Here is a 23,697-nt window from a genome sequence, read left to right as displayed (position 1 = left end):
CACTCTGGCTTGGGCTGCAGGGCTAAAAGTAGCAGTGTAAAAATTCCCACTCAGGCTGGAGCCCAGGCTCTGAGACCTTACTCCTTGCTGGGCTTCAGAGCCGAGGCTCCAGCCTGAGTTAGAACATTTACACTTAGCCCTGTAGTCCGAGCCTCACCAACGCAAGTCAGTTGACCCAGGGTCTGAGACTTGGCACCACAGTTTTCTCTTTGCGATGTGGACATACCCATTGTCAGCCAAAAGGCAATAAGACTTTTGCTTCTAATTCATTTACACACTTTTCGAAATCCCACCCTGTGTAACTAACATTTGATCTCTGACAAATAACGAAAGAATAGGACTCCAATTCTCCAAAGGGAACCATATGCACAGATTTCAAGTGGGATGCTGTGCATTTGGATCCATTTGGAGAATCAGGCCCAACGAGAGCAATACTTGTTAGTATTTCTGCTTGTTTGGCTTTTACAGACTAATTAGTGCATGAATATGAATATGGAAAACATAAAAAGTGCACACTATACAGAAGCATGTCTGCAGGAATACGTTTGTTTGTTGCTCATTTAAATGCAAAGTCCATTACGTGACTACCATCATTTTAGAAAATACAACTGTTTTCCACCCCCACGCACATGGATTACATATATTTCATGGACAACATGACTAACTTAGCACTATGGGCCAATTCTTCACACTGACGCCAAGAAAATCAGCAGTGCACACAGGTAAATGCAAGCAGGGTGGAGGAATGAGGGGTGGGTAACATTTTCCAAAGTATCTAAGTGACATAGGAGTAGACCTGGCTGGGAATTTTCCAGTGTTTTTCCATCAGAAAATGCTGGTTCATTGAAACCAAAACACCACTTCCAGGAAAGAACTGGTTTTGAGGACTCCCTCAAATTGAAAATAAAAAAGTGAAATAAAGATTTTGAAACTGTTGAAAGAATCATTACTGCATTTTCAAAATGAAAAGTTTTGTTTTTTCTCTCTGAAATGACTGTTTTGAGATTGTCTAGACTATACTAAAAAGGTAAAATAAAATTAAAAAATGAAATTGAAACAAAAAGCTTGGAAATTATTGAAATTAAACATTTCAATTGACAAGAACTTAAATGTTTTGGGAATTATTGATTTGCAAAAAAGTTTAAGATTTTGACTTTTTGTACTCATTTGGGATGAGAATTTTTTTTTTTTTTATATAAAATCTCAACAATTCTTGGGGGACAAGAGAAGTGTTTGCTGCACAGCACTACTTAGGAGCACGAGGACTTGTCCATACAAACACTTAGCTTGTGGCAAGCTGGGGTATAAATCTATCCCGCTCTAGCTGCCACGCAGTAAGCATCCATGTGGACCCTGCCACTGTGCAGCAAGCTAGTGTGGGGTAGATTTACATCCCTACTTGCTGCACACTAAGTGTTTGTATAGAAAAGCTTGAAGACTCATTGAAAGTCAATAGGACTTAGGCTCTTATGTGACTAAGTCACTTTTGAAAATAGGACTTAGGCTCTTTTGAAAATTGTACCTAACATCCTTAGCCCCAAGCTATTGTTACTCAGGATGCTGGACTCTTCCCCTTAGCTCCCATAGCCCCTTTGCACAGAGGTGTTCTGAACCCCTGCTCTGAGAGCCCTGGAAGGGCTCAGATTCACAATGTATGGAGTTTGGGAACTAAAACCCTTCATGCCAGCTCCGTGCCCATCCTGTAAAACTGAAACATGACATTTCTGTATGTTATGCACATTACAGGCCCATGCAAAAGGCCAGAGGATTTGAACCAAAGCAGCTATCTGGAAGAATCTAATGTCTCCTTAAGAAAGCTTTAAGAAAGCCATAGGAAGCCCCAAGGGAAGCTGCTCTCCTGGAATTCCTCACTCAGTAAACTCCCTGGATGAATGCTGCGGGAAGCTGATGATTAGGTCTGCTGATTCAGAGCTGAAAGGATATAAAAGGCATTCTTAAAAAGCAACAGCACAAAGACCCTGAAAGTTAAGAACTTGATGTAAAACACAAAGCATTAAAAGATCAACAAAATGATCCTTAGTCTCCTAATGATACTTTTAAGTCAGTATTGTTATCATATACCAAGCTTGGCAGCTCTCTCTTATTTAGTATTAGCCTTGGGGGAGAACCTTTAGCCCAATTATAGAACTCTAATATAAGCTTTCTGTACTCTACATTCCTTGGTGCTGAGATTAATTAGAGCTGATTAGCACTGTCCTGAAGACTTTAATAATGCTGGAAATATGATAATAAATTCATCCCATTACATCTTAATGTAAAACACAGTCTCCATCAGTAAGGCATACGGATGGGGAAAGAAAGCACTGAGTGGCAAACTGCATTAACACTGCTGAGACAGGCTCAGGAATACGTGTCAGATTTCAGATCCATAGCTGCCAAGAGTGCTGGACAGGTGACTTACTAACACAGCAATCTGTTCTGTTTGATAAGGACATCACAACCACTTGATTGTTCCTAGAGCTGAGATGGCTATGCTTCCCTTAAAAAAAAAAATATCTCCTCCATCGTGAACAGTCACTAAAATAAAGATACTCTTTTCAAATTATGGAGGTAAACGAAAGGAAGAAAATTGATCAGTTATGTCATTTCAGTGACTAGCACCCATTAAATTCTCTCTAGATGGTGTATATGCTTTTTCTATACTTGCTGCATATTTACTGTACCATCTTGTATACCACTGCGGAACAGGGAAAGACCATGCCTTGTGCTACGCTTGTGGCATGGATTCTTCAGTGCTGCTCAATGGTTTGTAATGTCCTACTGAAATGGTCTGTCAGTCAGTCAACCATGGTGCAAGCATACTGCACAGTCACTGATACAGGAAAGCCATGTGAAACATCTATCAGAAAATATGTGTTGAAAGTTATTTTTGAAATTCACTGTGACCATGTTCATTGAGTATATAGATTCCCCTTCAACAAGCCTTTGAGCTACCCTCGCATCATGGCAGTACACTGTCAGGCTGTTCAACAGAGACTGGGGACGCTGAGGAGCTGAGCAGTAGCCAGCAGACCTTTGATCAGTACAATCCACAAAAACCATTCTGAAAATGCACTTGAGAGAGGGACAATAGGAGTGCTACAGAGCTGGCAATATAGTGATTCATCTCCGTACCCTATGTGACAGGGTCGGGCCAGATGGCTATGGGAGATTGATTTTTTTTTTTTTTTTTGGTTTCCCACGTTTATTGGAAAAGTGACAGCACAGCAATGGATTCAGATAGCTCCTCTTGGTGTTTTGAAGTTCATTCCCACAGTGGGCTGCGTGACCTGCAGGTTGGACAGACTGCCAAAGTCCAGCAGCTTCAGCATTTCCCTAGTATCTGGGTCAACTTCAATGATCTCCTGGTCAAGGGCAAAGACCTCCGGGACATAGTTATCCCTCCTCTCTCTCTCCTCTTCCTGCAGTTTGATGGAGATACCTCTGACAAGCTCCCTCTGAATACGCTTCATCAGATGGGTGACATACCCAGCTATCTTTTTGCAAAGTTTCTTGCTAGGGATGATGGCACTCTCTTCACACACCCGTTTGTTCATGTGGAAGTCATTCCTAGCCGGGTGTAGTACTTTTCAATGATGACCCAGGCCGCCTTTTTCACGGTCTTTGTTCGCACACATCCCATATATTAGCCCCAGGTTAATAGGTCCCTTTTCCCTGGGTAAGGTAACAGGGAAGGTTGTTTTTTGTTTTTTTTTTTAAGGAGTTGAAGAACTTTATTGGCATTAGCTGTTCTTATTGTTGGACGCACTCTGTATCATTGGCTTATCTCCTTGATTATACATATTGTGACAGGGTCAGGCCAGATGGCTACAGGAGAGTAATAGAAGGCAGATATATTAGCCCCAGGTTACGTAGGTCCCTTTTCCCTGGGTAAGGTAACAGGGAAGGTTCCAGAACAATCAGGAACTTTCTAGAAACAATTAAGGCAGACAGGCTGATTAGAACACCTGCAGCCAATCAAGAAGCTGTTAGAATCAATTAAAGCAGGCTAATCAGGGCACCTGGGTTTAAAAAGGAGCTCACTTCAGTTTGTGGTATATGTGCGAGGAGCTGGGAGCAAGAAGCTGAGAGTGAGGTGTACTATTGGAAGACTGAAAAGTACAAGCATTATCAGACATCAGGAGGAAGTCCTGTGGTGAGAATAAAGAAGGTGTTGGGAGGAGGCCATGGGGAAGTAGCCCTGGGAGTTGTAGCTGTCACACAGCTGTTACAGGAGCCACTGTAGACAGCTCTCCAATCCACAGGGCCCTGGGCTGGAACCTGGAGTAGAGGGCGGGCCCGGGTTCCCTCCATCCCCCCCCCCACCCCCCCACAACTCCCTACTTGATACCAGAGGAGTTGAACTGGACTCTGGGTTTCACCAACGGGGAATGTCTCTGGCCCGTTCCCTGATCCACTAGGTGGATCAGCCGAGACTGCGGGGATTGTTCTTCTTCCTTTCCCTATGCTGGCCTGTGATGAGGCTAACTGAGTGAACGGCAGATTTGAGCCACAAAAGTGGCCAAACTGAGTGCTGCCGTGAACCTCTGAGGCGAGAAAATCCACCAATAAGCGCAGGACCCACCAAGGCAGAGGAGGAACTTTGTCACACCATCTAGTTTTCCGTAAGGTCACTGATCACCATGGTATCAGAGCACCTTGGTATCTTGTGATCAGCTTTTGGAATTGAGCATCTTACTAGCTATACATGTACTTCCACTTTATATGCTCAGTAGAACTGTTTCCCAGCTCGGTAGAACTGTTTTCTAATCACTGCCTTACATTTTAACATTGAGACACTTCATTCATTTAAAACATATCACATGGCCCTCATTGAGGGCCACGTCCATTCCAAACACCAGGACAATCCTGCTGAACAGGAAACAGCCAGACAGTCACATGCCTGTTCCTGTCTCTTCATCTCTACCGTGAACAGACTGCGGGGTGGGAGGAGAGTGGATGAAAGTGCCCGGCCAGCCTTTGACTCTACCACAGTAAATGGAAAGCATGCACAGTGCTCATTTCCTAAGGTGTGCACTTATTGATGGAACAGGACAGTTCTATTGCACATGCGCAGGCTGCAGATTTCAAAGGCTCAATTTTGCATTTCAAGTCAAGCAGAGTGACTAATCCTCAGGGTGCCATGTACATGCTATACTTCAAATGTCAAACTACAGCTGGTTTGCAGCAATACAGGGTTAAAAAAAAGGGGTGGTGAGATTGTGTTTCGGGTTGTTTTGTTTTGTTTTTTGGAAGGGAAAAGCATTTTTCTCACATTTGTTTAACTAAAAATAAAATAGCTCAAAGGATTTTGCTCAAACTAAGAAAAACAAATCACTTTCAGGCAGAGACCAATTATGGTAAATTTCAACCCCAAATATGAATGTTTTGGAAAGTTATGAAACCAAGGGCTCCTATTGGACATTTTCTGCAATCTTAAAAATACTTAGCATGCACAAATGTGCAACTGCTATTATAAAATACACCCCAGCAGCAGCAGGCTAAAGCTATATGACCAGATCTTCAGTTGGTATAAATCACCATAGTTTTATTGAAACCGGAGGAGCTGTGACTATTTATGTCAACTGAGGACTTGGACCAAAGGTCAACTGAACTCAAAGAGATTTTTGCCACTGGCATCAGAAGAACCAGTTTTTAGAGGTATATGCATAGGTCCCTGAATGCTAAAATAAGGCTGAGTGTTAGGAATGAAATCTCCATGAATCTAAAACAAAATACACCCCCACTGAAAGGTAAAATATTCACTTTGGTGCACAAGCATTTAACCACACAATTTTCATTAACATCAACAGGACAGAAACAGCCAGTGCTCTGCGATGTTTTCAAACCCCTAAGGATACTGCAACAGCCATGTTCTGAAGTCAAAGGCCGGATCTTCAGTTGGTGTAAACTGCCCTAGCTCTAGTGATTTCAATGGAGATAGGCCGATTTACACAAGTTGAAGCTATAGTTTTTATGGTTTAAAGTAGTCCTGTGTTGGCACTATCAAAAATCCAGCTCTGTGTAATCTCTCTGTTCTGCTATATTTTGACAGGCTTTTTAAGCAGTATTTCCAAACAAAACCCTAATCCAAAGCCCAACTTTTAATATTGTGCAAACTTTCCCAAAGACTCCTAGACTTAATAATACAGGAAGGTGTGAACTAAATACCTTGCATTCAAATCTGGCTGGGCTGAACAACAGCCAGTGTTGTGTCCTTCTTGGGACTCATCCATGTTGGGCAGCTGTTGCCTCAGCTCCAGGAAAGGTCAGCAATCAGGAAAAACCAGTTTAGATTAGGAGGCTAAACCCAAATGAAAAAAGAAATAGTTTCCAAACACTGCTCCCCAAATGATTACCTCCCGCAGACACAAAGCCTAAATTAATACAGCAACACTACAGAAAGTACATCCCCCGCCATCCCATACTGGACCCTGCAGAGATGTTAAACTGGACAAAGGAATTGCACAAAGGTATAGGCAGAGCCATCACAAACTACTACAACTCCACCCATGAGATGCACCCAACGTACAGAGAAACAAGTCTCCCCTCAGCAGGAAGCAGGATCCCGCCCCAGCCACCAGCTCAGGCACTGCACTTTGTGAGTCTAGGAACTTTGAAACCCTAACTTAACTTTCTCTACTACTCCTCCTGCATCCAAAGGAAGAAACAAAGCAGTTGCCTCCCCAACCCCGCTGCAAGGAACCAGCACACATCAAGGCTGTGTCTTCATTGCATGCTAAGCACAGGTGAGGCAATCACAGGGTAAGCTAACCCGTGGTAGCCTAACCAATGCTAGCATGACCACATCTCACACCTCATGTCCACGCTGGTGCTGTACCCGGCTACGACAAGCAATACAGGCAATTGGGCACATATCCCAAGATTTCTAGCACCATACTGCACTGTGTCACTGCTCACATTCACAGGGTATTGTGGGAGAGCTTAGCTGCTCACTCTAGGAACTGTGGGAGGAAATGGTTTCCTGACAGGACCCAAGCTGGTATGCTGTTATGTGCCCTAGGGATAGATCCCACTCACCCCAATAACTGGGATTGACAGCTGCGGCCTTTTGTGGAGACAATGATTCTTTTTCATGCTAGATGCAATGCCCCTCACCAAAGCACTGAAATCAGTTTTCAGATCTGACTCTCTTCCTTTCACGGAAACCCTATTGCAGAGATTCAAGGATTGCCCCACACAACAACAACGACTATCTCAGACTTTGCCATTAACAATAAATTGGGTCTGGCCAGGACTGAGGCAGCAGCTGACTGCAAATTGCAAAATACTCCTCTTGAGGGCACTACCCAGGGTATGAAATTAAAGAATACATGGGTAGTACTCCTTATCTTCCTCAGCTTTCCCACTTTCAGCTGGGATCTGAGCCACAGCGACACTAAGTCATGCCTCAGTTTCTCCAATTTCAGCTGGGATCCTGGCCACAACAACACTGATCTGTGCCTCTGCTTTCCCGTTTTCAGTGGCCTTTGGCTCCTGTCCCTATGTTCCCTCTCTGAGTTGGATCAAAGGTGTTTGATTTGTAACATTCTGCCTACTGGGGAAACCCACACTCTGACTGCTGTTCTCACCCCAATCCCACATCCATGCATGACTGCCAAGGGACCAATGGTACCCCTTATTTTCCAGACACTAGTACCTGGGAAATTCCAGGTTATTGATGCAAAACTCTGGGAATGTCCCTTCCTCTCCCATATTCTTCTTCTTTTCCCTACAGGCTTGTGGTGGTGAGGGTAGAGCCCAGTCAGCCCCCCAAATCTCTAAGAACCACTTAAAGTCCACTTCCAGTCAGAGAGCTATGGAAAGTGATTGGAGGACCATCAGGTCTCGACTGGTGTGACCGCACATCTTCACAAGTACCTTGGTATAGCAATATACCTTAACAGCGATCTCCGGGTCTGCCCTATCAGCTATAGCTCAGAGAGCGGTAGCTACCTTTCCACGTAGCATGGACAGAGGTGTGCAGATGTGTGAACATGGATCATGTTAAGGTCAAACCCGTGGTTGAGCCCAAGTTAAATCTGCCGTGAAGACAAGCTCCAAGACATAGGCTGAACCTCCCTGCCTCCAAACATTATAACACGCCTTTAAAAGACAGGGAAAAGGACTCCCTATTTGCAACCCCACTTCCTATTACCCTAGAGTGGAGCTTTACCAGTTTTGTCCCTTCCCAGAGCATAGCAACAGGACAGGTATGGTGGAAACGCAAAAAGAGAAGGAGTACTTGTGGCACCTTAGAGACTAACAAATTTATTTGAGCATAAGCTTTCGTGAGCTACAGGTCATGGGGCCATCCACCAGTTAGAGCGCCCCCTAGCCTCCAGGTGTGAGTAAGCCGAGTTTCTGCCTCTCTAGTGCCACTTCTAAATGTTCAGGGGTACCCTTCTTCTGAAGACTTGGCCCTACAGCCAGGTTGCACACCATTGCAGCTCCTTCAGGGGACCTCAGTCCCACATCCAAAATATATACATCAACCACTGTGCTCAAACTGTCTACAGGACTTCTTTCTTGGGCTTCCCACAACATAAACCCCTCACTCAATACTTGCTCAATTATTTCCCATTCTGAGTAACTCCCCACCAAAGTCCTGTTCCCATCTCTTAGTCCCTTCCAGGGACCTATTTTAGGCTGCCCACAGAGAGAGTGTCTCAGTTCCTTCCTGGCTCTTTTTGGGGCTTCAAGTTCTCCTCCTGCCCCCTTCAGGCTTTGCAGGCTTTCTACTGAACCAGGAGCCTCAGCGTGCTGCCACTCGGGTCTCCCATTTCCCAGCCTGCCTGTCTGTTCCTCTCTGAGGGCTTCCTCCTTTATAAGTCTGCTCTCTTTCCCAGGTGTACCAAGGCCAATCCCAAAGAAGACCAGAAACACCCCTTACCCAGGTTTTGCAAGGCTGTCTTAACAAAGAACCTCTCCATTTCATCAGTTCTTTCATGGGTCCTGTTCCTTTTTACCTAAACTTCCCTGAGGGAGGGAGAGGGTTTACCCTTTCAGGCACAGGACCCTGAACCAGCCCTGTGACAGGCATCTGGTGCACCTCACATACAACTAACCACCACAAAGTCCCTTGGGGAGTTGAGCAGTCTTGAGGCTTTTGTGGAGGTATTTTTTAGGGCTGTGAAAAAAATCATATAAAAGTACATTAAAAAAAAACCCCAGCTGTGTACTAGTGTCACTACTCCCAGTTTATTATGAAATACTGAACAAGTACCATTAGTAGTCACTATGAGCAACCAAACAGCTTTGATAGCGTCTATACTCATTTGACTTATTGCTTCAGTCCAAAACACATTTTTACACTGGACACTCGTTCCACTGGACTATTTGTTCCTGGTAAACACAGAACAAATTCCACTCATATAGCAAAATGCCTAGAACAAATGTTCTGTAGTTATAAACCTGGGATATTTAAGGTGTCCTAGAAAAAATTCCTGGGACACCATATGAAAGAGTGGGTCTGTCCCAGGAAAAACCAGGATGCATGGTCAATTTAGTCACAATAAGAAACAAATAGGATACACTTACTAGCCAACAGGAAATGCCAGCCCATCACCAGCTACCTCTGATGGTCCCAAAACACCCACCACCCCAGGATCTCAATCTCATGCTGATCAACATAAGATCTAAAGTCAGTAAGCCTCTTTGCCATTCACGACTTGCTTGACCTGGTCTGCATCACATAAACCTGGTTGGTTGACACTGAAGACTGATGTTAGTGTGCTCTCACTCTCTCTTCCCCTTTGCCCCCCAGAATATTCGTCAGACACACAGACTTAGGGAGAACAAATCTGGAGGTGGAGAGGTCAGCCCATTCTTTTTCAGACTGAACTGCAGGGAAAACTTGCTTAAAATCAAAGCCCTTAACATTTGTATTGTGATAGGACCTCCAAGCCAGCCAAGTCCAGGATCCATTGTGAGAAGTACTGTATAAATATACAGAAAATGGCAGTCCCTGCCTCAAAACTTAAAAGTCTGAAGAGTTTCAGAGTAGCAGCCGTGTTAGTCTGTATCCGCAAAAAGAGAAGGAGTACTTGTGGCACCTTAGAGACTAACAAATTTATTTGAGCATAAGCTTTCGTGAGCTACAGCTCACTTCATCGGATGCATGCAGTGGAAAATACAGTGGGGAGATTTATATACACAGAGAACATGAAACAATGGGTGTTACCACACTATAACGAGAGTGATCAGGTAAGGTGAGCTATTACCAGCAGGAGAGAAAAAACAACCTTTTGCAGTAATAATCAAGGTGGGCCATTTCCAGCAGTTGACAAGAATGTGTGGGGAACAGTATGGGGGGGGAATAAACATGGGGAAATAGTTTTACTTTGTGTAATGACACATCCAATCCCAGTCTTTATTTAAGCCTAATTTAATGGTGTCCAGTTTGCAAATTAATTCCAATTCAGCAGTCTCTCCTTGGAGTCTGTTTCTGATGTTTTTTTTGTTGTAATATTACCACTTTTAGGTCTGCAATCTGGTGACCAGGAGATTGAAGTGTTCTCCGACTGGTTTTTGAATGTTATAATTCTTGACGTCTGATTTGTGTCCATTTATTCTTTTACGTAGAGACTGTCCAGTTTGGCCAATGTACATGGCAGAGGGGCATTGCTGGCACATATCACATTGATAGATGTGCAGGTGAACAAGCCTCTGATAGTGTGACTGATGTGATTATGCCCTATGATGGTGTCCCCTGAATAGATATGTGGAGATAGTTGGCAACGGACTTTGTTGCAAGGATAGGTTCCTGGGTTAGTGATTTTGTTGTGTGGTGTATGGTTGCTGGTGAGTATTTGCTTCAGGTTGGGGGGCTGTCTGTAAGCAAGGACTGGCCTGTCTCCTAAGATCTGTGAGAGGCGTCCTTCAGGATTGGTTGTAGATCGTTGATGATGCGCTGGAGAGGTTTTAGTTGGGGGCTGAAGGTGATGGGTAGTGGCGTTCTGTTGTTTTCTTTGTTGGGCCTGTTGGTAACTTCTGGGTACTCTTTTGGCTCTATCAATCTGTTTCTTCACTTCAGCAGGTGGGTATTGTAGTTGTAATAATGCTTGATAGAGATCTTGTAGGTGTTTGTCTCTGTCTGAGGGGTTGGAGCAAATGTGGTTGTATAGTAGAGCTTGCCTGTAGACAATGGATCGTGTGGGGTGGTCTGGATGAAAGTTGGAGGCATGTAGGTAAGTACAGTGGTCAGTATGTTGCCGGTATAGGGTAGTGTTTGTGTGACCATCGCTTATTAGCATGGTAGTGTCCAGGAAGTGGATCTCTTGTGTGGACTGGTCCAGGCTGAGGTTGATGGTGGGATGGAAATTGTTGAAATCATGGTGGAATTCCTCAAGGGCTTCTTTTCCATGGGTCCAGATGATGAAGTCGTCATCAATGTAAAGCAAGTAGAGTAGGAGCAGTAGGAGACGAGAGCTGAGGAAGTGTTGTTCTAAGTCAGCCATAAAAATGTTGGCATACTGTGGGGCCATGCAGGTACCCATAGGAGTGCTAGCAGGTGGATGAGAGAAGCAAATGGAAACACTTTTGCAATCTTGGTAGACTATCAGCCTTAAAGATTCTTAGAACTTTCAGCATTGCCAACCCGCAGTAATCAAAAATCATGAGTCGGGCCCACTCCCCAAAATAGCATATTGACTTAAAAATCATGAGATTATTTTTTTAAATAATAAATTTGGGTTAGTTTTATTTGCCCTTTTGATTTCTGAGGCCTCATTCATGTTTTCAGGCTTTCCTCCACAAAAGCTAGAAATATACATATTTAAAAGATGAATGCTGTGATTTTCATGTAATCACACAACTCCAGGAGCTGAGGCTCTAAGAAAAACCAGCAAATATCATCAGACTCTTAATCAAAATGCAAAAGTTGGAAGCACTGAATTTTTAAAAGGATTTTAACTATATATTCAAGTAGACAAGGCTCTCAAAGTAAATTAAGCCTGCCAAATGGCATGTTTGCATTATCCAACAGTCAATAGTTGACTTACCAATGTTTAAAATGCATACAGTGATTTCTGTGAGGATCATTTGTGCCACAAGTAATCAGGGAACTCAACAGTCATTACAACAGATTAATTACCAGACAACCTTGCTCATTTGCAAAAATGAGTGGAAAATCCATTGTGGATTACTGTGATTAGCAAAATGGATCTAAACCTGTAAAATTTCACACATATGAGCAAAGCAGAGACTAAAGTAAGGGCAATTGGAATGGGGTGCAATTTCCCCTCTTCTGCTAAAGCAGCGGGAGAGGTCTACTCTGCCTGCTCTTCCATGGATCCTCCTTCTCTTGGACCAATACAGAGAGCTCCCAGATCTGTTTCAACCTACTTCCACCATTGTGCCAAAGCAATCCCTATATTAACCCTATCAATATAAAGATTACATAAATTATGTTAAAAAAACAAGTTGCAAAAGCCAGCCTTCGAGAGTTGTGAAATGCCAGAATTAAGGTTTCCTGTGCCATTCAGGTACCCTTGTGCATAGGCTTTAATCTCACAGTCTGAAAGGACATGATCACATACTATTTTTTGCACAGGACCTATCACATTCTATGTGACATTAATTCTGGAATTTCTAACTTTTGAGCACTTGACTTCACACACTTTAACTTTCTTCTAATGGAGATTTTTGGATGTGATTTCTTCTGTTTTCTCTAAAGCTTTAAAATTGAAAAAAAAATCCATATTATGTGGAATCTGGACCCCCACATGGGTCAGCAGCAGAGCTGGGATTTTTGTATCCCCTGCCAAATTTCAATTCCCTGCTCCAAGGCATGGAGCAGCTAGAGCTGTTCATGGAAGTGGTTTATAAGAAATTTTTTTAATATGGGAAAAAATGTATTTTCCCTTAGCTTTGGTCTCAGAAATGGCTGAACCATTTCTGCGGAAATTCCATCCTGCCCCCACACAAAAACAAAACAAAAACAAAAACAAACAAAAAAAAAAACAACCACCAAGCAGCCTGAGGCAGACACCTGGCATAGAAAATCTCACATTGAACGGTTAACATTTGATGAAGTTATAAGCCTCTGAAAAGAATATTTCATAATGGGAAGTGTGGGATGGCCTTGAAATATACGTAGTGCTGCGTATAAATAGAGTCAAAGGATTTTCATTCCAGTGAGTCTTCCCTACATGTGAGCCTGAGGGGGAATGGAAGGGATAGTCCACCTCCAGATTTGTCCTCCCAGCAAGTGGTGCTGAATAGCTTAAGCCTGGCTAGATGAAACGAGCTAATACCAGGGCCAGCCAGCCAAATGTTTGTGGTGCAGAGCAATTCAAGCGACTCATGAGTGATGACTGTGGATGGTGAAGGGCTTACCAACCCTAGATTTCATGAGACTTCGATGGAGTTACAGTGACTTACTCCAGCTGAGGAGCAGACTCCTGTGTATTGCAACAGCAGTCATGTGCAAAGTGAGCAGAAAAAGCAGCATGTTATTTCTTGTAATACTAAGATGTTTCTTTAAGTTTCCCATAACATTTGTCATGAGACAAATTCCCAGAACTGTGACAAATCAACTGAAAAAGTCTAAATTCATTCTTGCTATTCTAGGTCCCTCTGTATCCACAGCAGAAATACTATCCTTTGACATATTTAAAAAGCGCACACACACTTTCTTACAGCGGCACAATAAATCTCTCTCTCTCTCTGTGCTTTTCAGGACTAGTGTCAACTAATGGCATTATATTTCATCTCTCCAGTGTGGGAGGCATACCACTGTCACAGTGCACCAAGAAAAGTGCCACAGGAAATACATTCAGTGGAAATTCTAAACTGAAGCACACATATGTCTCTTTCCACGGATTAGTGTTTATAGCAGAGTTGAAGCTTTGATTTTTAAATGAAAGAAGTAAATTTCTAGCTAGGGTGACCAGATAGCAACTGTGAAAAAAATGGAACAGGGGGTGGGGGGGGTAAGAAAAAGTCCCCAAAAACGGGACTGTCCCTATAAAAATGGGACATCTGCTCACCCTATTTCTAGCCCCTCTACTTGCAAAGAAAACTCTCAAGTGCAAATCAATGTAGGTCTTTCTAGTGCAACAGGGAGACAAAATGAAATCGCTTTGAGAGGTGTGAACTGCTTCATTCATTTCAACTCTGAAGCCAAATAATAATTCAGATGTTAACACTCTTTTACCACTGACAGACAATCATTTCAGTAGGTTCTCCCTGCTAATCACATCACTTGCTGTGATAGGATTCATTTGAGGGGGCAAGAGGTGGAAAATAATTTTCAAGCTACATATGAGTAAAAGTTCTTTTTTTGTCATTTTTTCTCCTTTTGGTCCTCAGCATAGGAAATATATGAGAAGAGTCAGGGCTAAAAGGGAGGTGAACACAGAAGATATTCTAAAGCAACTGGAATATCTCTGGGATTGGATTGGAAGCTTTTGTGGGGGGTGGGAGGAAATGATCTCTAAGGGGAAAGGACAGATCTCAGGGAAGTGATGGAAGACTATTTTCCCCAGAAAAGGTAAAGCTCACTGATGTTAAGTCTAAGGGTAGGATTTTCAAAATTAGCTAGTGATTCTGGGGGCCTCAGTTTTTGGTGAAAACCTTAGAGGCATAATATTCAGAAAATGCTGTGCACCTAGAGGGATCAAGTTTGACACCCAAAATTTGAGACACCCCAAATCACTAGGCACTTCTGAAGACCTTGGCCATTCGTTATTTGAAGCTAGTCACCAAAGATAAATATAAATGTATTGAACAGTTTATCAATGTATTAGTGTTTTATTTGGAAGGAATATACTGTAAAAAAAAATCCAGATTTTCCAAAGTTGTTAATTAAATTCCAGGGGTCATCTGTTTGTTTGTTGGGGTTTTTTGGAAGAGGGGAAGGAGGAGGAGGAAATTCTGCAAAATCTGGAGGAATTTCCACAGATTTCCAATGACCCTAATCAGGACCTTTCTACACCAATAACATCAGCAATCACACCATACTGAACTAAAAATCCACAGCTGATTACAAACAAGTTTCAAGGACTCTCTCTGTATGTGGCTGATTCTGAAAATTAGTTGATCATGCCACTGTAACTACTTAGAATAGCAGGTAACAATGGCCCAGTGTAGTAAACTCTCTGGGCTTGGTTTACCACTGCATTACTCCAGTTTTTTTGCCAGTGTAATTCCATTGAGATCAGATGGAATGATTGATGTAAAACTAGAGTAACACAGTGGCGAATTGGGCCTGTTGTGTCTAAGATATCATAAGCCCACAGCAGACAAAATGGGTGAACACACAGCCAAAGATGCATAAATGTGTTCATCATTCATGATGCATAAATTTATTCATATCACAACTCTTAAGAGCCCCAGTTGTGGACCATGCCTCCCTTCTGCTAGATGCTTTACAAACACAGAACAAAAAGATGTTCTCTGCTCCCAAGAGTTTACAGTCTTAGTGGAGTTGATTAGAGATTAATGACATTCAAAATGGCTACACGATACATAAATAAATGCTTGCAAATGTTGGCTCAGCAATTTGGCATGACACCTTAATCTATACCTTAGAGTAGAGCATTGGTAAATGAGGAATACAGATGACAGAGCAGAGCACCTTGCTCTTGGTTGTGCTATGTTGAAAGGTGCTGTACAAATGCAAAAGACTATTGTGTAAGCAAAGCCATAAAGTTTGCTACAAAATATCATGAACCACTGCCTGGAAATACCATTTAACAGCCCTGATAGTCATTTCTAAGTAACTATACAACCACCACAGTGATCAGTTGCCTCTATGCTGTTTCAATTGTATGAGACACATTTCACATGAAGGACAGGAGGGAGGCATGTCCTTATCTTCTAAGGTTTTGGAGACACAGGTCCCAACCCAAGAACAATTCAAGTCAATGGAAAGACTCATTGACTTTGATATTCATTAGTCATTATATCAGATCCATAATTCTGCCTCTAGCTATATACAATTCTGAGTTATAACCATAAGAAAGAAGTAACTTCAGGTTACTATGTCCCTGAATTCAGTGGGTCTGGATCAGGCTGTTAATGAGGATTAGATCATCAGGGCCCTGAAAACCATGGGGCAGACCCTAGGCATGCAGAATCCAAGTTACTGTTAAAAAATCTGCTAAGAATTATGATTCTGTATCTCTTTAGTCACTTAGAAGATACAATACAGGACATCCACCCACATACTTTCACAGAGTTAATTGGGATTTTAGCTGCATGGAACCCATTAAAATCACTGAGAGGTCACATAAGACATAGGCTTGGCAGAGACCTTGTGGGTCAAGTCCAGTCCCCTGATATCACAGGGAACCCTGTGATACAATCCTGTTCATAAACATATTAAGCTAGGTCTTAAAACTACCTAGATTATTTGCCTCTTCCCCTCCCCAGATCCTCTGTTCCAGATTCTCTGATGCTTAGAAACCTTCTTCTAATTTCCAGCCTAAATTTATTCATGGCCAGTTTATACCTGTATGTTCTTGCGCCAGCATTTTCCTTTAGTTTAAATAGCTATTCTCCCTCCCTTACATTTATCCCCCAGATGTATTCACAGAGAGCAATCACATTCCCTCTCAGTCTTCACTTTGTTAGGCTGAACAAGCCAAGCTCTTTTTAAAGATGGGGAACCTTAGCTTATCATGGAAGATAGGCTAAGGCCCCATGCAAAATTGTAGGTTTTGGGACTAGTGATTAGTGTTGATGGGCAAAGGAGAGTTTTCATTTAACCTCATTTCAAGCTGTCCAAGAAACAGCATGGTCCCATTAGAAGACCGTATTACCCATGAGACGAAGACTAAGTCCTGGTCTACACTAAGGGGTTAGGTCGAATTTAGCTGCATTAGGTCAATTTTAAAATGAATGCGTCCACACAAGCAACCCCGTTCCGTCAAATTAAACGACTCTTAAAATTGACTTCTGTACTCCTCCCTGGCAAGGGGAGTAGCACTAAAATTGACCTTGGTGGGTCGAATTTGGGGAAGTGCGGATGCAAGTCAACAGTATTGGCCTCCATTCTGGTATATGCTCCATAACGGTACATGCTCCATTCTGACCTCTCTGGACAGCACTTTGAACTCCAGTGCAGGAGCCAGGTACATAGGAAAAGCCCCGGGAACTTTTGAATTTCATTTCCTGTTTGGTCAGCATGGCGAACTCAGGAGAACAGGTGACCATGCAGTCCCAGAATCGCAAACGAGCTCCAGCATGGACCGAAAGGGAGACACTGGATCTGATTGTTGTATGGAGAGAAGCATCTGTGCAGGCAGAACTCCAATCAAAAAGAAGAAATGCAAATATATTTGCCAAAATCTCACAGGGCATGTTGGAGAGAGGCTACAACAGGGACACACAGCAGTGCCACATGAAAGTTAAGGAGCTGAGGCAAGCCTACCAAAAGACAAAGGAGGCAAACGGTCCCTTTGGGTCAAGCCCCATACATGCCGCTTCTGTGATCAGCTGCATGCCACTCTAGGAGGGGACCCTACCACTACCCCGTGGACACCTGCAAGGGGGGAGTCTCTCGCAACAGGGAGGAGGATTTTGTGGATGAGGAGGAGGAGAATGTGCAGCAGGCAAGCAGTGAATCCGTTCTCTCCGGCAGCCAGGACCTTTTCATCACCCTGGAGCCAATACCCTCCAAAGGCGGGATCCCCGACCCTGAAGCTGGAGAAGGCACCTCTGATGAGTGCACATTTGTAACTACAGTACAGGGTTAAAAACAATAGTGTTTAATGTTTGATTTGGCCTGAAGAATTGGGATGCATTCGCGGCCAATACAGCTACTGGAAAAGTCTGTTCACATGTCTGGGGATGGAGCAGGAATCCTCCAGGGACATCTCCATGAAGCTCTCCTGGAGGTACTCTGAAAGTATTCTGGAATCATTGCAGCACAAAGCATGGCAGCAAATGGTCCTGGGTTTTGGTCACATTCAAGCAACTTTCAGTCTATATCTCTCTGTGTTAGCCTCAGGAGAGTGATATCATTCATGGTCACCTGGTTGAATAGGAGAATTTTTTAAGGGAACAGCAAAAGGACCCCATTCATGCTGGGCTGTTTGCGCTTGGCTAAAAGGGATCATCCCAGAGAACAGCCACGTGGTGGGGTGGGGGAAGGTGTGTGCTGCACATCCACCTGAAAACCGCAGCCCCTCCTTTTAAATGTGAAACCCAACCCATTGCTTGCTATGGGAAAGGAGGGTGCTGCAGTTTGAAACCATTCCCACATATTATGCGTAAGAAGCCAACCCCACGTACCCTTTGCCTTACCATGGCTGCATGGAAACCAAATTCTGTTGCCCAGCCGTGTGTGATGTGTCACCATACCAGCAGGCACTCAATATAAAAGGCAAAATGCAACCTTGCACCTAAAGCACATGTGCTGTCTGCTGTGAATTGCTTGATTCTCTGTGAAAAAGAGTCTCCCTTTTGTTCTCAGAAATGTATCACCTTAAATTTTACTCTCCTTTTTTATCTCCCCCGAGGTGCAAATGTTTCTATGCTCCCCCATCATCTCCGTCTCTGAGGTTATCGCAGATTAGAAGGTGAAAAAAACCGCACTTGCGATGACATGTTTTCCGAGCTTATGCAGTCCTCCCGCACTGATAGGGCACAGCTTAATGCATGGAGGCATTCAGTGGCAGAGGCCAGGAAAGCATTAAGTGAGCACAAAGAGCAGAGGCAGGAGTGCAAAGAGTGGAAGCAGGAGGTGATGCTAAGGCTAATGGGGGAGCAAACGGACATGATGAAGTGTCTAGTGCAGCTGCAGAAAAGCCAACAAGAGCACAGACCTCCCCCCCCCCGCTGTATCCACTGTACGACCGCCTGACCTCCTCCCCAAGTTCTATATCCTCCTCACCCAGATGCCCAAGAATGCGGGGGGGATAGGCTCGGGGCACCCAGCCACTCCACTCCAGAGGATGGCCCAAGCAACAGAAGGCTGTCATTTAAACAGTTTGCTTATTGTAGCCACACTACAAATCAGTGTGGCCTTGCCCTTCCCTCCTCCCCCACCCCACCCCGGCTACCTTGTCAGTTTTCTCCCTTTTTTTAGAAATAAAGAAAGAATGCATGGTTGCAAAACAATAGTTACTTTATTTCAAAGTGGGGACGGTGTTTGGCTTACAGAGAATTAAAATCAACAAAGGGGGCGGGTTTGCATCAAGTTGAAATACACATAACTGTCACACCGAAGCCTGGCCAGTCATGAAACTGGTTTTCAAAGCCCCTCTGATGCGCAGCACGCCTTGCTGTGCTCTTCTAATCACTCTGGTGTCTGGCTGCTCAAAATCAGACCCCAGGCCATTTGCCTCAAATTCTCACCCCGCCATAAACGTCTCCTCCTTACTCTCACAGATATTATGGAGCACACAACAAGCAGCAATAATAATGTGAATATTGGTTGTGCTAAGGTCTGATCTAGTCAGCAAACAGTGCCAGCGAGCTTTTAAACATCCAAAGGCACATTCTACCACCATTCTGTACTTGCTCAGCCTATAGTTCAACTGCTCCTTACTACTGTCCAGGCTGTCTGTGCACAGCTTCATGAGCCATGGGAGCAAGGGGTAGGCTGGGTCCCCAAGGATAACTATTGGCATTTCAACATCCCCAATGGTAATTTTCTGTTCTAGGAAGTAAATCCCTTCTTGCAGCTGCTCGAACAGCCTGGAGTTCCTAAAGATGTGAGCGTCACGCACCTTTCCCAGCCATCCCACACTGATGTCCGTGAAATGTCCCACCAGCAATTGCAGCACCATTGAGAAGTACCCCTTGCAGTTTACGTACTGGTTGGCAAGGTGGTCCGGTGCCAAGATAGGGATATGCATTCCGTCTATCGCCCCACCACAGTTAGGGAATCTCATTGCAGCAAAGCCATCCACTATGACGTGCACATTTCCCAGAGTCACTATCCTTGATAACAGAACATCAGTGATTGCACTGGCTACTTGGATCACAGCAGCCCCCACAGTAGATTTGCCCACTCCAAATTGATTCCCGACTGACTGGTAGCTCTCAGGCGTAGCAAGCTTCCACAGGGCTATCGCCACTCGCTTCTCAACTGTCAGGGCAGCTCTCATCTTGGTATTCTTGTGCTTCAGGGCAGGGGAAAGCAACTCAGAGATCCAGGAAAGTGGCCTTACACATGCGAAAGTTTCGCAGTCACTGTGAATCATTCCATACCTGCAACACTATGCCTCCCACCAGTCTGTGCTTGTTTGCCGGGCCCAGAATGGCGTTCCACTGTATCAACCAGCTCCACTGCCACCATGATGTCCCAATTGCCACAGCCCCTGCTTTCAGGAACATGTCCATGTCCTCATCAAAATCGTCCTCGTGCTGGTGTCTCTTAGCCTGGTTCTGCATATACTCCAGGATAATGCGTGAGGTGTTTACAATGCTCACAACAGCAGTGGTGAGCTGAGCGGGCTCTATGCTTGCCATGGTATGGCATCTGCATTAGAGCAGAGTTGCAGCGGAAGCGGTGGATGCCGACGGATGCCACAAGAATAGATACTTACACAGAACGACAAGAGGACCTGCAAGGTGGATTCATGGCAGCAGGAGAGCAGAGTTGCAGCAGAAGCAGTGGATGACGACAACATGATGAAATTTGCTATTAAGACTGAGCTCATTTACAAGAGCAGGAGAGCAGAGTTGCAGCGGAAGTGGTGGATGATGACGGTTAGCAGTTGTACTGCACCGTCTGCTGACACCCAGGACACATCAGAAGTGGTGATGGTGAGCTGAGCTGAGCGGGCTCCATGCTTGCCGTGGTATGGCGTCTGCATGGAAAAAAGGTGCGAAACGATTGTCTGCCATTGCTTTCACAGAGGGAAGGGCGACTGACAACATGTACCCAAAACCACCCGTGACAATGTTTTTGCCCCATCAGGCATTGGGAGCTTAACCCAGAATTCCAATGGGTGGCGGAGACTGCGGGAACTGTGAGATAGCTACCCACAGTGCACTGCTCCGTAAATCAATGCTAGCGCTTAGTGTGGACATACAAAATCGATTTCTAAAAATGGACTTCTATAAAATCGACCTAATTTCATAGTGTAGACTAGGGACAGCACTTCCACTTTCTGTGGCAGTGCTCTTTGAATGTGTGATGCTGGAGGAGGTCTTTGCACTTCCCCTTCCCCACTCCTTTCTTCTATACACCTTGACCGTGGATAATGCTTTGGTTGTTCTGGATACAAACTGGCATTTTCTTCACAACAGTTGCAATGAGAACATAGTAATTATGCACTGGGTAAGAGAAAGCCCACAGTGAAATCACGTCAGAAGAGGCCTCTTGCCCACTTCCAAAGGTCAGGGCTAGGTGTAGCCAGCATAGTTAACTGTATCCAATGTAGGTTCCTGCCCCTACTGTGTGAGTTTAGCAGTAGGGTCTATTTCTGAAGATAGGGAGTCTGCTGAGATTACTTGAATTAACAAATGTTCTCATCCCAAGAATAGGAGAGATGAAGGGTTTTTTTGGACAGTTTCAAAAGCCTTCACACCCTGACTACAGATCAGGAAAATGTGGAGTCCAACATGGAAATCTGTGAAGCACTTTCAGGTGTGCTGATGGAAAAGACTCCATTACCCTCAGGCAAGTCACAATGCCTCTGGGCCTCAGTTCCTCACCTTTAAAATGAGGATATTTCCTCTCTCCTATCTGTTTTGACTATGTAGATTGCCATCAATTCAGAGCTGGGTCTGTCCATTATTGTGTGCGTCTCTGTACAGTGCTTAGCACAATGGGGCCCTGAAGCATCATATACATAAATAATTTATAATAATAAGCCTTACTTCTCCCACCTGAGACACCAAAACAAAACACCACTGACAATACATTGTGCTGATCTTCAGATCATCATGTCTCCTTTCTTGCCTGCTTTGCTCATCTGTCAACTAGTCAACAACATTGACGTTTAGATTATTGTTATTATGCTTCAGAGTTAAAACACCATGGAGGTAGATGGGACAGTTCAAACCTCTCAGTGCTGTTGTTTCAAGCTGGCTGTAGACTCAGGCAGAGGATGATGTATTGGTTACACTCAGTTCCCATTTGGGAGGTATCTTCACAGCCATAAAGGCTAGAGACTTGTACTCTGCTTCCATTTCAAACACAATATGGCAGTCTCCAGAAAAGCGTACCAATGTGACAAATTGACATAAATTGACCTAATTCCACCTCCGCTATTGATCTAAAATATCAGCATCTTTGATAGTAACCCTAGAATGAACTTTTGGATTCTTGTCTAAATCAATAGCCCTTTAAGAGGAAAGGACATTAGCATTTTAACTAATTCCTCCCCAGAGGAGTTATTTCTGTGAAGGAGGGATACAGAGAATGGTAGGTCAGAGTTCAGGGACAGAAAAATATACCAGAAGCTTTAAACTCACAAATAGATAGAGTCAAGTCACAGTTACTTTTTTGGGAAGGCATATTTTTATGTTTCCTGACTTATCTAGGGCAACCCAGATTAGGAAGGGAAAATTTGATTTATTGAAGCTTGAATCCATAAAGCTTGAAACTAAGGAGGTGATATTTTAGCCCACTAAACTTGAAATGGCAATAAATACATTTCCCTAGATTTTGATAAAACTAAGAGCTTTTAGACTCCAATGTCTAACACACCTGAAAACACTAATTTGAAGACACTCCTTTGATTGGTTCATTTGAAGGCAATGATCTTTAACAGTTCTTAGCTTCCAGAGTTCGGTTCAATTTCTTCATTTGGTGCTCTCGCCTTCAGACTTTTATTAGAGAGTTATTCTAGACTGCCCATATAAATGTCATGTATCTCTAGGACCATGTGTCACTCTGGAGGGGGGCAGCCTTAATGTGAAGTTGCTCCATTTGGGATACAATCTGGCTCATCCTGCAAAAGTATACCGTGTGAGGGGATACCTCTACTGCTAACCCTTAGCTCAGCTACACAAAACCCGAGTTATCATTTGCTGAGCACTGGAGGGAGAGTCAGCTGCCAGCACACCATGTACCTGAGGCACTATGGCCTCCCCAGCTATAGAACCCCCATCTTTCATTTTTGCTAGTGTGGAGAGAACAGCTGCTCCACTGATAGTGGAACTAGCCTAGGAGCTAGGCCCAGAACTAGCCTTGGGCCTGTCACTTAAGCCCAGACCCTCACTAGGGGTTAGGCACCTAAATAGCTTTGAGGATCTAGGCATTAGTCTCTCTGTGCCTCAGTTCCCTCTCTGTGAAACAGGGATACATATTGTGATGTTACACACCATATTCTTCATATAAATAGTTATGATATAATATGTATGGCATGACTAAGATATGTTTTATGCCAGAGGGGTCATGTAAGGTATCATTGAAAAGGTTATGATCTACTGAATGTGTTTATCCAATTTGTATGCATGTATCTTTTTTGTAACTGAAGCTAGGAATATTGACCATGTATCCATATTTCAAATGTGCTACTTTGGGTGATACCCACAACTATCCCTTCAGGTTCAACAATGAAAACATCAGACAGGGCTGATGGACCATTAAGAAGAAACAAAGACTGTGAAGATACTGCCTGATACTCTCCTGCCTGAGAGGTGACACAGGACGTAGCTCTGACACTACCAGGTCAGGTGGTCCTGTCACCTGATACAAAATACCACCTTGGACACTGCTGGCACTTTTCCACTGTAGGGGGATGGGGAATCAAGCAAAGGATACCCACCTTAGGAAAACCCTTTTTAAGG

At 43.9% G+C, this 23,697-nt stretch overlaps 1 protein-coding gene and 1 pseudogene across 1 annotated transcript in view; both read right to left on the bottom strand.

Moving 5' to 3' along the window:
• The window catches only part of LOC144270318 (glypican-5-like), a 599,436-nt gene that overhangs the window by 559,802 nt on the left and 15,937 nt on the right, over positions 1 to 23,697 (bottom strand). The window lies entirely within an intron of this gene.
• On the bottom strand, positions 3,177 to 3,643 carry LOC144270155 (small ribosomal subunit protein eS17 pseudogene; annotated as a pseudogene).

This window comes from Eretmochelys imbricata, chromosome 9 (assembly GCF_965152235.1).
Source record: "Eretmochelys imbricata isolate rEreImb1 chromosome 9, rEreImb1.hap1, whole genome shotgun sequence".
Taxonomy (NCBI): Eukaryota; Metazoa; Chordata; order Testudines; family Cheloniidae; genus Eretmochelys; species Eretmochelys imbricata.
Note: the sequence above shows the minus strand (reverse complement) of the source record. Positions and strands in the feature narration are given on the sequence as shown.